The sequence below is a fragment of the Gymnoscopelus microlampas genome (genome assembly GCF_963454915.1).
Source record: "Gymnoscopelus microlampas genome assembly, contig: SCAFFOLD_85, whole genome shotgun sequence".
In the NCBI taxonomy this organism is placed as follows: Eukaryota; Metazoa; Chordata; class Actinopteri; order Myctophiformes; family Myctophidae; genus Gymnoscopelus; species Gymnoscopelus microlampas.
Genome location: NW_028155636.1, coordinates 119,050 through 132,500, shown reverse-complemented (window position 1 = coordinate 132,500; position 13,451 = coordinate 119,050). Strand labels below are relative to the sequence as shown.

The window sequence follows — 13,451 nt, the reverse complement described above, 5'->3', positions numbered from 1 at the left end:
TAAGAACATAATAACTATAATGGCATGGAGAGTGGGGTTGGAGCAGACGGGTCTGCTCTTCTCAGGCTTCTCTCACACAGGGCAGGGCTTTTATAGCCTCCTGGAGGCACCGGGCCTAGGTGCTTTCCAATGAGTAATCAGCCCCACCCTGCTCCCCTATAGGGCAAGAGTTAATGCAAGCAGAGACGTGCAGAGAGATTTGGAGAGGCAGGGGCTGGAATTTCAAAAGGGCACATGAAGCGCGCGCGCATGTGTCCCCCCTAAAATTTTGCGGATATTCGTCGGATTCGGGTACTTTTTTACCCGTTTTTTGTTACTTTATTTCGGTTTTAGGGTTAGGGTTAGGTTAGGGTTATAATTATATAATAAAAAAAAATAAAAAAAACTTTTTTTTATTGATGGCTTTGGATAAAACATTGGTGGCTGTAGCCACCGAAGCCCCCGCCTAACGAACGACGCCACTTATTCTTCTGTATAATGAGTACTTTTACTTAAGTAAAGAAATTGAGTACTTTTCCCACCACTGCTGGTGACACAGAGAGAGAGAGGGAGAGAGAGAGAGATATATAGGCTCCTGCTTGACAAGTAATTTCAAATTAACAGCTATATATATTTTGTTTTTGTCCATATATAGCTAATCTGTCTCAAACAATTGGTCCGTGTTCTGCGTGCATTCACTGCGTTCAGTTGTGCCCTCAGTTAGGTTTCAATTGTGTATAATATACTTCGTTTGCCGGGCGGTATCGCGCACCCAAAAAATAGCCGATCTACAAGCTCACAATGCCTGGCGTTGCGAGGCGTTGTGAGCTTGTAAATCAACTATAATTCTGCGCGAGCACTGCACGGCACGGGCCTTAATTAAGTAAGCTTTACTGCAGGTGCGAGGCCAACGGGCGCTCAGGGGTTTCTACAGTTTACAGTCAGAGGAGAGTCAGGAGACAAGGGCACTTTTTACCGACAGACAAAAGGGCAGGGGCTCAAGCCCCCTTTGATGTCTATGTGTGCACGTGCATGAAAACAAGGCATCACACCCACAACCCCCCAGACCCTTTTTGCCACTGTAGTGACATGTTTTTTCACCGTCACGGGCAGCCCTTCTTTTCCCATCCTTCATTTTCGAACTCCTGGTGAAAGGTGCGTTAGAATTATGGCTGGGTGCGCTATAATGATGGCTGGGTGCGTAATTTGGGCGCCCCGCGGTACCCAATCTCGGTGTGTCAACACGTATAGAGGATATGCGCATGCTTAAAGTGAATGGCACATCGAGTGGCAAATCGAGTGGCAAAGAAACATGCAAAATGAGTTTAACATTGTTATGTTGTTTAATGCAATCAGATATGACTTTTCTGTTTGGATGCATGGGCTGTCAAGGCCAGAAAGTATTTTTTTGACACTCAGTAGGCATTCCTGCATAACTTCCGGGTTTGATGATGATGTCACACGCATATCCTCTATAGATCAGCCAAAGCAGCCGTCTCTGCCACTGTTTTAATCTGCTGTTCGGTGATAAACGTTGCTATACGATTTGGGATTGCATTTTTAAACTGTTCTAACAGTAGTCACACAACCCCTCACATGTGTGACCATACACAACGGTTAAAGTTAAAGACCAATTCCCGTGAGAACTCCAAACCTTCCTTTACAAGTTCTACTTCTCCTTCTGCAGATTAATTCTCAATTTTTCCATTTCAATTATCTCTCGCTCTACTTCAACTCTTTCTTTTACAATTTTAAGCTGTTGTTTGGTCCTCTCCATTTCTAGCTGAATAAGCATCAGTTCTTTTTGTTCTGAAAAAGACAGATTTTGGGTCTCCCTCCCCTGTTTCATTACCTGGCAAGATACCAATATCTTCCAAGCCAGCACTTAATACTACCTTAATTGTATGTACTTTCCGTCTCCTGTCCCCAATGTCAATTTTATAATGGTCAGCAATTTCTAGGAGCTGCTCCTTTGTACAGCTTTCCAAAAAATATTCTGACGGCGACGCAACAAATTCATCAATTTGAACCATAATCAATCACTTGAATGTATACTGGACACACGTTAAATAAAACACTGATACAACCTTTGAATGAGCAATCAGGAACGTCCCCTAGCTTTCTAGCCACAACCTAGCTCACATCACAGGTTTACAGTTTTTGTGCAACAAGCTCTATGGTTTTTTGTTATCTCCATAAGAGAAAGGGAAGAAGAAGAAGGGAGGCGAGGGAAAAAGGGGGAGAGATCAATAAAAACAAACACATTATGTTCATATTTACACACACTGTATAGCCAACGTGTGTGTGTGTGTGTGTGTGTGTGTGTGTGTGTGTGTGTGTGTGTGTGTGTGTGTGTGTGTGTGTGTGTGTGTGTGTGTGTGCGCGCGTGCGTGCGTGTCTTGGCACGTGGCGCATGTGTTGCATTGTCGCCTGTTTGTGTTTAATTAGTGTAATTGGTTGCACCTTTGTGTTGCAATCAGCTGCAGCTGTTTATGCCGTGCTCATATGGATGGACGGACACAATGTAGAGCGTCTGGGGGTTGAACATTAATCATCAGTCCTTTAAAACATTCTGATTTAGTTTTTCTCCGTTCTTTCCACAAGAGGGAGCATTACTCCATCAAGTTAAGGTCCGTGCCTTTCCCTGAATGCCTCAAAATGGAACCTCAAGCGGAAGGTGTGCTCTACAGAGAGACTTTCTGTGCCGGAGGACCTCCACTTGATCTCTCCTGGGTGAGTGACGCACACAGAAACACATTCATATAATATTTGGAAATGAAAAAAAAAATACAATAAAAAAACATATCTGCTTGCCGTTTCAGACCAATCTTGGGGTTCCGATGTTCTATGATTTTGAGGGACAGACGACCGTTGCTGGCATCAAGATGAATAATCGTTGGGAAAGACCAGATCCAACAAATTATACATATGATCCAGTTACTATAGATCCAGATTATGATGGTGATAGGAAGACCCGGCGTTCCCAACCCACATCTCCCAGATATACACAATATCCTGTTGTGTTCTTCCGCTTCAGCAAGCTCTCCGGCAGGATTCGGAGAATCATTCGTGATGAAAGCTAAACTAAATCAACCCTCAAGAGTCACGTTGGTTCTTAATTCACTTTGTACAAAGTGAATTAAGATTGTTCTCACACTGTTGCCTTATAAGCAGTATGAATTGAGCACTTAAAGCCTGGAGTCATACAAGAATAGGGAAAATAAACGATCTACTATAGATCGTCTATTTTCACTATACAATGAAATACAAAGTAAAGTATGTGGGCTTTCAGTGGTTAAAAGATTGACCAATAGCATTCATTTAAACATAAACAGATTTAATATGGAGATAGTTTTCTTCCCGACAGTGGGATGTATTTTAGACCAGTGAACATGGAGGGAATTCTATTTAGACTGTTCTCGAGTTTGTTGTTGTCTGAGTCCTGCTAGGCCCTAGGCCAAAAAAAAATCTCTATCCTATAATTGCTTTAAGGTGTTTTCTTAAAAGGTCTTGACGGTACTCTCCGACTGTGAGCTTACACCTCTTCGAACAAATATACATATCTTTTTGCTTCGCACCCAATCCCACTTGTTTGAAATCATTCAATGTGTTCATGATTTAGGAGGGGTTGATGGGAAAATATGGTACCTATTTTATCAGCATCCATTTTAAAAGTTGAATAACACTTTATATTTTTGGGCCCCTGCATATTCTAATGTCTTGGCAAATGGAAATTTCCATTTGCACATGCTTAACTAAAAACATTGACATAAAATACCTACGTGACAAAAACATGCTTAAATTGTGTAAAAACAGGATGCAAGCTGTAGGCTGATTTTAAATACCAGACTGTCTGAAACTTTGATCAGAAACTGTCTAAAAGTTTTACACCTGCCTGTGTATCCTGTCGAGGCGGCGAACGCACTAGAAACCCATAGTGATACAGAACTGCCGACATACTCCCGTTGACCTCAGGCGATCTTATCTACACCTGTTTCCTCTAGCAGTTGGGGAGACTTGAGAATACCATGGCAACCACTTTTGAACGTCCCATAACTTTCACCTGCATGTCAAAGTTATCCAATCCAAACTCCCTTTCTGGGGAGAGACCCTTACTGGTTTCCTTAGTATATAGTAACATTACACATCCTGTCATAGTTAGAATTCTCCGCGATCTTACAGACTTTGGTTCTACTGACTCTGTTGTTCGTGCATGCGAGGCGCCTCCCGTTCTTTTCCCTGTGTGGACTAATCGCTCTTGAGCCTTTACGAAACAATCCTCTGATACGTTGAGTACTTGATTTCACTTGTCTTGCATTATTGGTTCACATATTTCACAGTGTTGTTCCTGTGTACTGCTGTATTGAATTTAATAAATATGCTGGTTTTGAGCTGATGTGATCCTGGTTTAAAGTCGTGTATGTACCCTCTGGGCAATAGGACATATTGAACAAGGACACACTCCCCTCTTGGAGTGGGGCTCCTGGCGCATCAGTACCCCAAAGCTTCTCAAACATGTCCAGGTACCCCACATTGATGTGGACCCCCCACAAAATGTATATAAATGTGTTCTTTATGGGTAACTTAATATATTATTTTATTATATATATATATATATATTTGAATGATCTGTTACCCTGCCCTTATCTTGTTTAGTTGATGAAGACATATCATCAGACATATAGAGTAGATTAGACTAGTTACATACAAAATGCATATGCTATTGCTATTGTATTTTTTTCTAGAGGGTAAACAATTGAGAAGTTGGAAAATGGTCTTAAGTTATGTAAAGTGTTTTGATTTGACCATGGTTGCATCATTAACAGTGTTGCATTGGTGAATTGGAAAGTGGTTGCACTCTGTTTGAATGACGTAACGCGCACGTCGCTTAACACAGGCGCGGAACGCCCATTCAAAGTGGGGGGGTCGCGACCCCCCCCCCCCCCCCCCACTTTTACAGATCCGTGATTTCATACCCCCCACTTTTGGTCTGACTGTTTTCCTTTTTTTTCTCTCGCTTATACAGCTCGGTTCACCCATATGGAAGCATTGAGTTATGTATGAAAGCCTATTGGCCCATATAGATTGATTGAATGGCCATCCAGCCAATCACAGCTATTGGCCAACCCACCAGTCCAAGCCATTGGTCCATGCTGCCGTTGCCACGACAACTTGGACAAGACCCGGAAGTTCTGCAGCCAGCGTTGCCATGTCCGCTTATCATAAGCGACTTTGGCCTTGTTTTTCTGTCAAGTGGCTTGTGGGTTGCGTTTTTTTTTGGCTTGTTTATAAAGTGTATAGTTGCTTATTTATCCAAATACCCCCCCCCCCTCCAGATGTTTAGAAAATAGCCGACGTATACAGTATGCTAAGTTTAAAGTGCCTAGTCGCCTCTTTTGGGCTTGGTTTCCTAGACCTTGGTTGCTTATTTCTCTCACAAATTCTGGCAACACTGTCTGCAATACGTCATCAGTGTGTTTGCCGGCTCAGCTGTGCATGCTATGAAGAGAGCACAGCTGCAGAACAAAACAAACGTCGGATGAATACTGTTTAGAGGTAAGTTATAGGATGTTTAGTTAATATTGTAGCGAACAATATGTCATTTTCATTTGTAACTTGGTCTTATGATGATAAAACTCGTCCTTGAACAGACAAATTAGGTCCATTCGATAGTTACATTGTGGTGTATTGCGCACGGCTTCTTCTTTTGTTTAAAATGAGTTTGAACTGCGCAACAGCGATTTGGCGGTCGGGAGGTGTATTGATACATTGTGTGTTCAATGCGCAATACACCTCCCGACCGCCAAATCGCTGCTGCGCAGTTCAAACTCATTTAAAACAAAAGAAGAACAGTGAAGATTCCGACACAAGCTGGATTAAAAGACTTCTTTATTGAAAGATATACCTCTACGGGGATCACTACTACCCCGCAGAGGTCGTTAACACTTGGGGCTTTGCGGTAAGCACCTTTTATTTTCAATTTGTACATGTTTGGAGTGTCTGCGGGGTAAAGTGCAGAAAGTGCTCGACTCCATGGGGGGGTGCACCCTACAACTCTCGTAGATTGAAGACGTCAGAATCGTAAATACGTCTACGAGGGTTGTAAATTACAGCTACTTGTGAGTAGTGGAGTGGTGTAAATACTCAAATGTTTTACTTGAGTAAATGCATCAATACTGCAATGTAGAAATTACAAGTAAAAGTCCAGAATTCACTTGAGAATTTACTTGAGTAAAGGTACAAAAGTATTGGCATCAAAAAGTACTTAAATTATCAAAAGTAAAAGTACTCAAATGTTTACATGCCTGCTGCAAATAAATTATGAAAAATACATAAAGTACAACCCAGAATGTTGTACCCATCCTCCTCCTAATCCCTCAGTCAAAATAGTGCATTGAATGCAACTAGGGCTGCAACTATCCATAATTGTTATAGTGATTATTCTAACGATTACTTTTTCGATTAATCATCAAATTACTCTAACTGAAGCAGGGCCTTGTTTTTCAACCCAGTTTTAGATGTTGCCTTTGTCATTTCCCAGAACTCTCCACCGGCGGAGCTGCACGCAGCAGCTCTGAGAGCAGACATCACTGATCCAGAGGGTCTTGATATGAAGCTGGAGGACAGAGAGACCGTCATTAAGGAGCTTAAGAAGTCACTTAAGATCAAGGTAGGGACAGTGGCCCTCATTTATCAACGCAGCGTATAAACCGGCGTATATTTTTCCATATATTCGGCCGTACACCAACGTCGAAGTCACATTTATCAACGCATCCTACACAGCTGATCCGAACGTACACTTGGTCCCAGCGTTGATAAATGTCACGGCTGAAACCGAGCGTCATTTAAATAACACGCCCTTAAATATTCTCAAAACGCCCCGATTTTTCCACATGAAGACGAACTAGAATACGACCAAAGACATGAAAAGCCAATAAGAAATAGTTTCCCCCGATAGCCTCGCCTCGCCGCACACGCCCCTCTCTCTCTCTCACTCACACACACACACACACACACACACACACACACACACACACACACACACACACACACACACGCCCCCCCAGCTTTGTTTCTCATTTAATCCGTACCGTAGCGGTAGGCTTGTAGCCTACATGAATGACATTATGATACCAAATCACATCGCCATGAATGGAATACGTTTGTATATTAATTTATTTAACCCATACCGAGCAGTGCGCGTTCGAGTTACACTAAAATAAAGCCATCATAGGCTATTCCCATTTCCCAGTGAGACTCGGACCGTCGGACGGGCGAGTCCCGTCCCGCTCCGCATTAATGAGAGAGCCTGGAGAGAACATTAATGAATGAAGGCTGGTGTGTGTTGGACCATGGGTTAAATGTCTGATCTCCCGGTGGCCATGAAAATATAACAGCAGCGCCGCTAAACTCCCGAGAGTGCTCTCCAGAAGCGCTGTATATTTTGAAAATAGCAGATCTACAAGCTCACAACGCGTCGCGATGCGACGCTGGCTTGTGAGCTTGTATATCTGCTATTTTCAATGCAGCCAGATCTACAATCTTATCTGAATGACTGTTAAAGCAAAAGCAGTTTGTTTAAATGACTTTATAAAATGTTATATTTTCACAGGGATTATTTATTAGTGTAGATATACATTTAATTATTTATGAGTGGATTATGTGTCCAGATGCCTGTCAGACAGTCAGACAATGCTGATCCGCAGGTCTAGGATGGAATAAACGGGCGCAGCTAACGTCAACAACTGGTCTCGACCAGACGTGAGATCTCAGCGTACCGTAGGATGAAGCCCACGTCAGGATATATTGATAAATGCCGAAAGGTGCGGTGATCTCGCCGTACGCCCATTATTTGGGCTGCACCGCGTTGATAAATGAGGGCCAGTCTGTGGTTAGAAATGGTGTTTCAGGCCTAGGCCGTGGCGTCGCGGTCTAGGCACCCTTGGTTGAAATCCCTTAACAGACAGCGTGCCGCGGGTTCGCGTCCCGTTCCCGACGGCCTTTGCTGCGTGTCTTCCCCCATCTCTCTCCCCATTTCCTGTCAGACTACTTTCTCTGTCCCTCTCCAAATAAAGCAATAAAAGCCCCAAAAAAAAATCTTTAAAAAAAAAAGGAAATGGTGTTTCAATGTAAATTTGTGTTTTAATTAGTTTAATCACCTGACCATTAGCTTAAGTTCTCAAGTGGTACTTGTCTGGCACTCACTATACAATCTATACAAGTGTTTTGTATAAGTGGACCCTCAGTCCACTCAGGATTTTGTAATCGGATAAGTGAAGTCCTAAAGTGTTCAGTCTGTCATAAAAGATAAAGAGTCATTGTGATCCCAACTGTGATCCAATCCAGACACTAGAGAATCCAGAGAATATTAGTACAGAACTTTAGAAGAGTGGTTTAAAAAGGAAGTGTAAATAAATGGAGGTAATTTTGTGTTTTCCAGGGAGAGGAGCTGAGCGAGGCCAGCGTGCGCTTGAGTCTGCTGGAGAAGAAGCTGACAGCTCATCAAGACGCAGATGAACGTGTGGAGAAGATACAGACGCTGACACTGCTCAAGAAGAAAGAAGTAGGATTGTTTTTCAAAACATGCACTTGCATGTGAGCTGTAGTAATTGTAACATAATCACATATAGGCTCAAGCCCTATAGTCTCAATATACACACCACTCATAATTGACTGAAGGCAAATGTACGTAATTCTCAAATATTCATCCATATACAAGCCATGACTAGAAGTAAATGCAACACTGGAATACACGCTTAAAGTAAGTAATAGGTGCTCTGCTCTGCTGCTGTAAAACGCTTTGAATAGAATAAACTTTCACAAATTGTGAAATCTTTCTTGCCACTGATGGAAGTGATTCAGCATTTTGGAGATATCTTCTTCTCTGATGTTTAGTATCAGTCTGCTCCATAACAGCAATGTTTTTCTTAGGGGAGTTTGAGGAAACCATGGATGCTCTGCAGACCGACATCGACCAACTGGAATCCGAGAAGGCAGAGCTGAAGCTGCCCATCAACAGCCAATCAAAGATGACCATCGACGGGCTGAGACAAACATCCCATCAGGCATAGCTGACATTGTCTCAGGGATGTTGGGAGGGTACGGAAATCAATCTGACATTCATTGTATTGTCTTCGTTTGCCACATACAGTACAAAATTATACTTAAAATAATTTAAACTTAGTTATGTGGTGAAAGATGAAGTCAGACCCAGGTGCTGATTAAACCCCTACGTGACCCTAACACCCGCTGATTCCCTCTGTCGCCTCTTTGTGTGTGTCTATGTATCTTGTTTCCTTTCCTTTCCGTCTCTGCACCTCCTTATAACTTACAGAAAAAACAAAAAGATACCTGCACACTGAAGTCATACTGGCTTCTGTCACTTCATGCTGTAGTTGTTGTCTATACTTGTCAGTTTTGCTCTTGCATGCCAAAGATTCTCAATACTTAATTCCTAGATGTACACTGGATTTCGTTGAACAAACTCATGTCAACACAATGTTTTTGCATAACCCAAAAAGCATCACTTCTATTTTTCAGTGTTTTTCCAGGTCTTGTGCTGATAACTAATATCTCTTATCCCCACAGCAGGCATGGTGTCGGGTGCAGGTGTTGGACTCTCCACTAGTGACACTCTCTCTCAGAGACTCTGCATCAAACAACTGAAGAATGAGAACAACAGGCTCAAGGTGGGTCAGTGTCTTTAACGTGTCTTCTTCATTTAACCAGACAGGTTATTAAGAACAAATTTGCTCTTAATAAGCAGAAATGAGTGTGTTCCATAGACTTGGGCCGGTGGGGGGCATGACATTGGATTGAAATGATTATGGCTGTTAGTATAGAGTGAAATACTCACACTATAGAGCCTATGGTCTCCATATTCCCTCTTCCCATCGAATCAGGAGAAGCTCTCTCATAGCAACATGCCGGAAAAGGGTCAAAGATGTGATTGTCTACCTGGGAATTATGTTTTCATCACTGCCGATCGGAGCTAATAAATACTGTACCTACTAGTCATTATTATGTCCCAGGAGCTGATTGTAACCTTTACCAGTAAAGATAAAAGCTAGATGTTAGTTAGTGGAGTTTTTGTACAGTGGGAAAGGGGCTTAAGTGTATTGAGGACAGAATGCTACTTAACCAGAAACCATGGTATTTGTAAGCTGTATCTACTACAAGCTTTGATATGTCCTTTGTGGTACTCTGAGGAGAGCAGATTTCTTCCTGCAAAACCACATGACCTTTTTTTTGTAGGCGTTTAATACAAGGTTTAGTATTCTGAAGGCTTGTGACTTTAAAAGAAATGGTTGGGCCAACTGAGCACAGGACTGTCATTAGCATGTATAATAATTGCCTCGGAAGCACTAGTACTGACTTTAGTTTCAAGTTGCAGGTGTATATAACATGAATATTGCTAAATAGCCATTCCAATTTCATTTGTTTACGCATTAGGGCCTGGACATGTTTCCCAATTACAATGGCTGTGAGGACCGTGTCGCGGGTTCGACTCCCGATCCCGACGACCTTTGCTGCGTGTCACCCCCCCATCTCTCTCCCCATTTCCTCTCAGTCTACTCACTGTCATCTATCAATAAAGGTAAAAAAGCCCCAAAAATATCTTTAAAAAAAAAATAAAATAAAAAAAGCTTTCGATTACTACTTTTGAGAGGAGCTGCTACATGTTTCCATAGCCATTCATGAATTGAACTCAACTAGGTAATAAGCTCACCATTCAACATAGCTTCAAACTGCATGCAGTGACATTAATAAGTTGTTAATGAGGTTGTTTGACTCTTTAGTCTGGGTAAGTCTGAAAGAATAGTGCAATTCCCCAAAATCTAAACTATCCCTTGAACTCTGTAACCACTTAAACCCTATATTCTTTGTTGACCGGGGTCCTCCAGCGGTCTAATACTTGATCGCTTCTTTTTTTCTTCCCTCTACACTACAAATATCTTCATCTGTAATAATGACATACCCCACATAAGGACGCTAGGGTTGATGGGTTTCTGTTTTGTATGATGTGAACGACACCCAGTGAGATTTTAACAGTTGTCTTTGTCTCTACATACTGTAGTAACATGGTGGTGGCTGTGAAGGAACTGTCTATCAGGGGGGACTTCAGGACCACTGTAGAGTACCTCATAAAGCTCCTGGAGACTGAGAGCTTCCAGCATAACCGCATTGAGACTGGCTGGCTGGACAGGCTCTTCTCAGAGAAGATGCAGGTACAGCCATATCTCCCATTTGGGGGCGACCTATGAGGGACATGTAGCATGTAGGACCACATTTCTTATGGCAGTGGTATTTTTTTCAAAGACCCCCATATCTTCAGAGTTACAGACCTGTTAAGGGTCCATTCGGAACCCCCCCAAGGAACCCTGAGGGTCCCTGGACCTCACTTTGAGAACCACTGTCTTATGGCATTAAGAAATCACTGTAACCTCAAGTAATTGTTGTGTTATGTGATGATGATTGTACGACATGGATCTAAAAATGTTATTTTGCCATTATGTCCCCATGCTGTGTTCTAGTCAAACCGAGTGTACGCAGTCAAGTGCGTGATTAGACTATGGTAGATGGAAGCTTGATCTTACTGGCATTGTTCTCATTGTTCTCAACACATTGAAATGGCCACTTTGTTTTAGTTTTATGATAAAAACGAAGACCGTTAGGATGAGTATAGTGCTATGTTTGCAGGGCAGGCAGAGCGTCCGGACACCATGCTGGGGATCGTGAGCGGTGCTCTCCACGTAGCCGATGTCAACCTGAGGAACAGTGTGTCCAACTTCCTGCACTCACTGGAAAGGTACAAAAAGAATAAACAAAGTACTGTCTTAACCCATTTTGGGCGGGAAGCCCTTTTTGTAAGTAGACCTTTCAGGACGGGGACCCCTTTTGGGGTTGTTGTTGCTATGTACAGTACATAGCAACATACATGTTTTGTAATTATTGAAGAAATATGTTTTTCAGAAACTTAGGTCTGGATTTAGAAGGCGTTTTTAGAATGGGCCTCAGGTCTAAATGGGTGTCTGTCCACTAGAATATGAACCTGCCCCCAGATCTGCTGATGTCAGGATAGAAAACACACAAGCCTCACAGCTAGAAGGTCCTCGGTTCGATTCCCGCCGGGGACGCTGTGGGCATCAGTGCCCATACCCAAGGTGGGGTTGTTGAAAGGGCCTTTCTGTGTGGAGTTTGCATGTTCTCCCTGTGTCCCTTAGGGTAGGTAGGTACCCTCACAAAAACATGCAGTAATCCTGGTCTCTATACTGCCTCCCCCTGGTGATGGAGGGGAAAGGAACTGGTTGGAATAACGTGTTCCTTCCACGCACTACGTCCAACCGTGGAATTTCCCCCCTGTCAGGTGATAAGAAGCGGCTTGCTAGCTCCTCATGCATTGAAGGAGGCATGAGCTCAGTTCTGGGCTCTCCCTAGGCTGGGAGAGTAGCGGCCAGGATTACATAGGCAATTGGCACTGGTAGAAAAAATGGGTTACAAAATTGTGGGATTAAAAAAAGAAAAAAGGATAGAAAACACATCCACTGAGCATCAGGGTGGCACAGCGGTGAAGTTCCTGCCCACCACTGCAGAGACTAGGGGTTTGAATCCTCCACGGTGCATCCGGCTTGGCCAGGCTCTCCAGCAAACCCAATTTCTATCGCTACACTAGTGACTCCTACAGGTTGGCCGGAGCCTGTTCAGCCGGATGTGAAACCGAGAGGAATGGCATGTTCCACCACATGCGTTACGTACACCCCCCTGGTGAAACTCCTCACTGTTGGGTGAAAATAAATGGCTGGCGACTCCATGTGTATTGAATTAGGCACATGGTTGTCTGCAGCCTCCCACATGACCAAATGTAGGGGTTGGCAGGGACACGGACTACACAAGAGGGGAAAAACGTTGAATCGGCATAATGACGAAAAGGGGGAATATAAATAACCGCACCCACTAACACACACACACACACACACATCTCCCACTGTCTTTGCCAGAGGTCAGGTGTTACCTGCACACACGCTCCTCAACACGGTGGATGTGGAGCTGATCTATGAAGGCACCAAGTATGTGCTGACCGTGGCGTGACATGACAGTCTCCCAACTCCTACGTGCTCATCATGAACCGTGCATCTGCCGAGGTGTATGTCCATCGCCTCAGCGACTGAGGCCTTCTGCTCTCATATGACGGCAGCAGCTGTACCACCTACTGTACATGAAAGAGGGGGTGGACAGGTACATTGCTGTTTAATGTTTAGAACCTCAATTAACCTTCATCGTATGACGCTGTGGCATGCTGACAATAGCCGATCTGCAAGCTCACAACACGTCGACTCGCACCCCGGCGTGTTGGGAGCTTGCAGATTGCCTATTTTTGGGGGGTGACCAATGCCTATTTTTGGGGCATTTTGTGCACAATCCTCCCTGCCATTCTGATTTGTATATAATATTCAATGGTTAAACTTGGTTAG

At 43.3% G+C, this 13,451-nt stretch overlaps 1 long non-coding RNA gene across 1 annotated transcript; it reads left to right on the top strand.

Annotated features, from left to right (window-relative positions):
- The first annotated feature begins 11,087 nt into the window (after positions 1-11,087).
- On the top strand, positions 11,088-13,096 carry LOC311041351. The gene is made up of 3 exons (XR_014600400.1): positions 11,088-11,207; positions 11,680-11,788; positions 12,978-13,096. It is a non-coding gene; the product is annotated as an uncharacterized lncRNA (long non-coding RNA).
- The last annotated feature ends 355 nt before the right edge of the window (positions 13,097-13,451 follow it).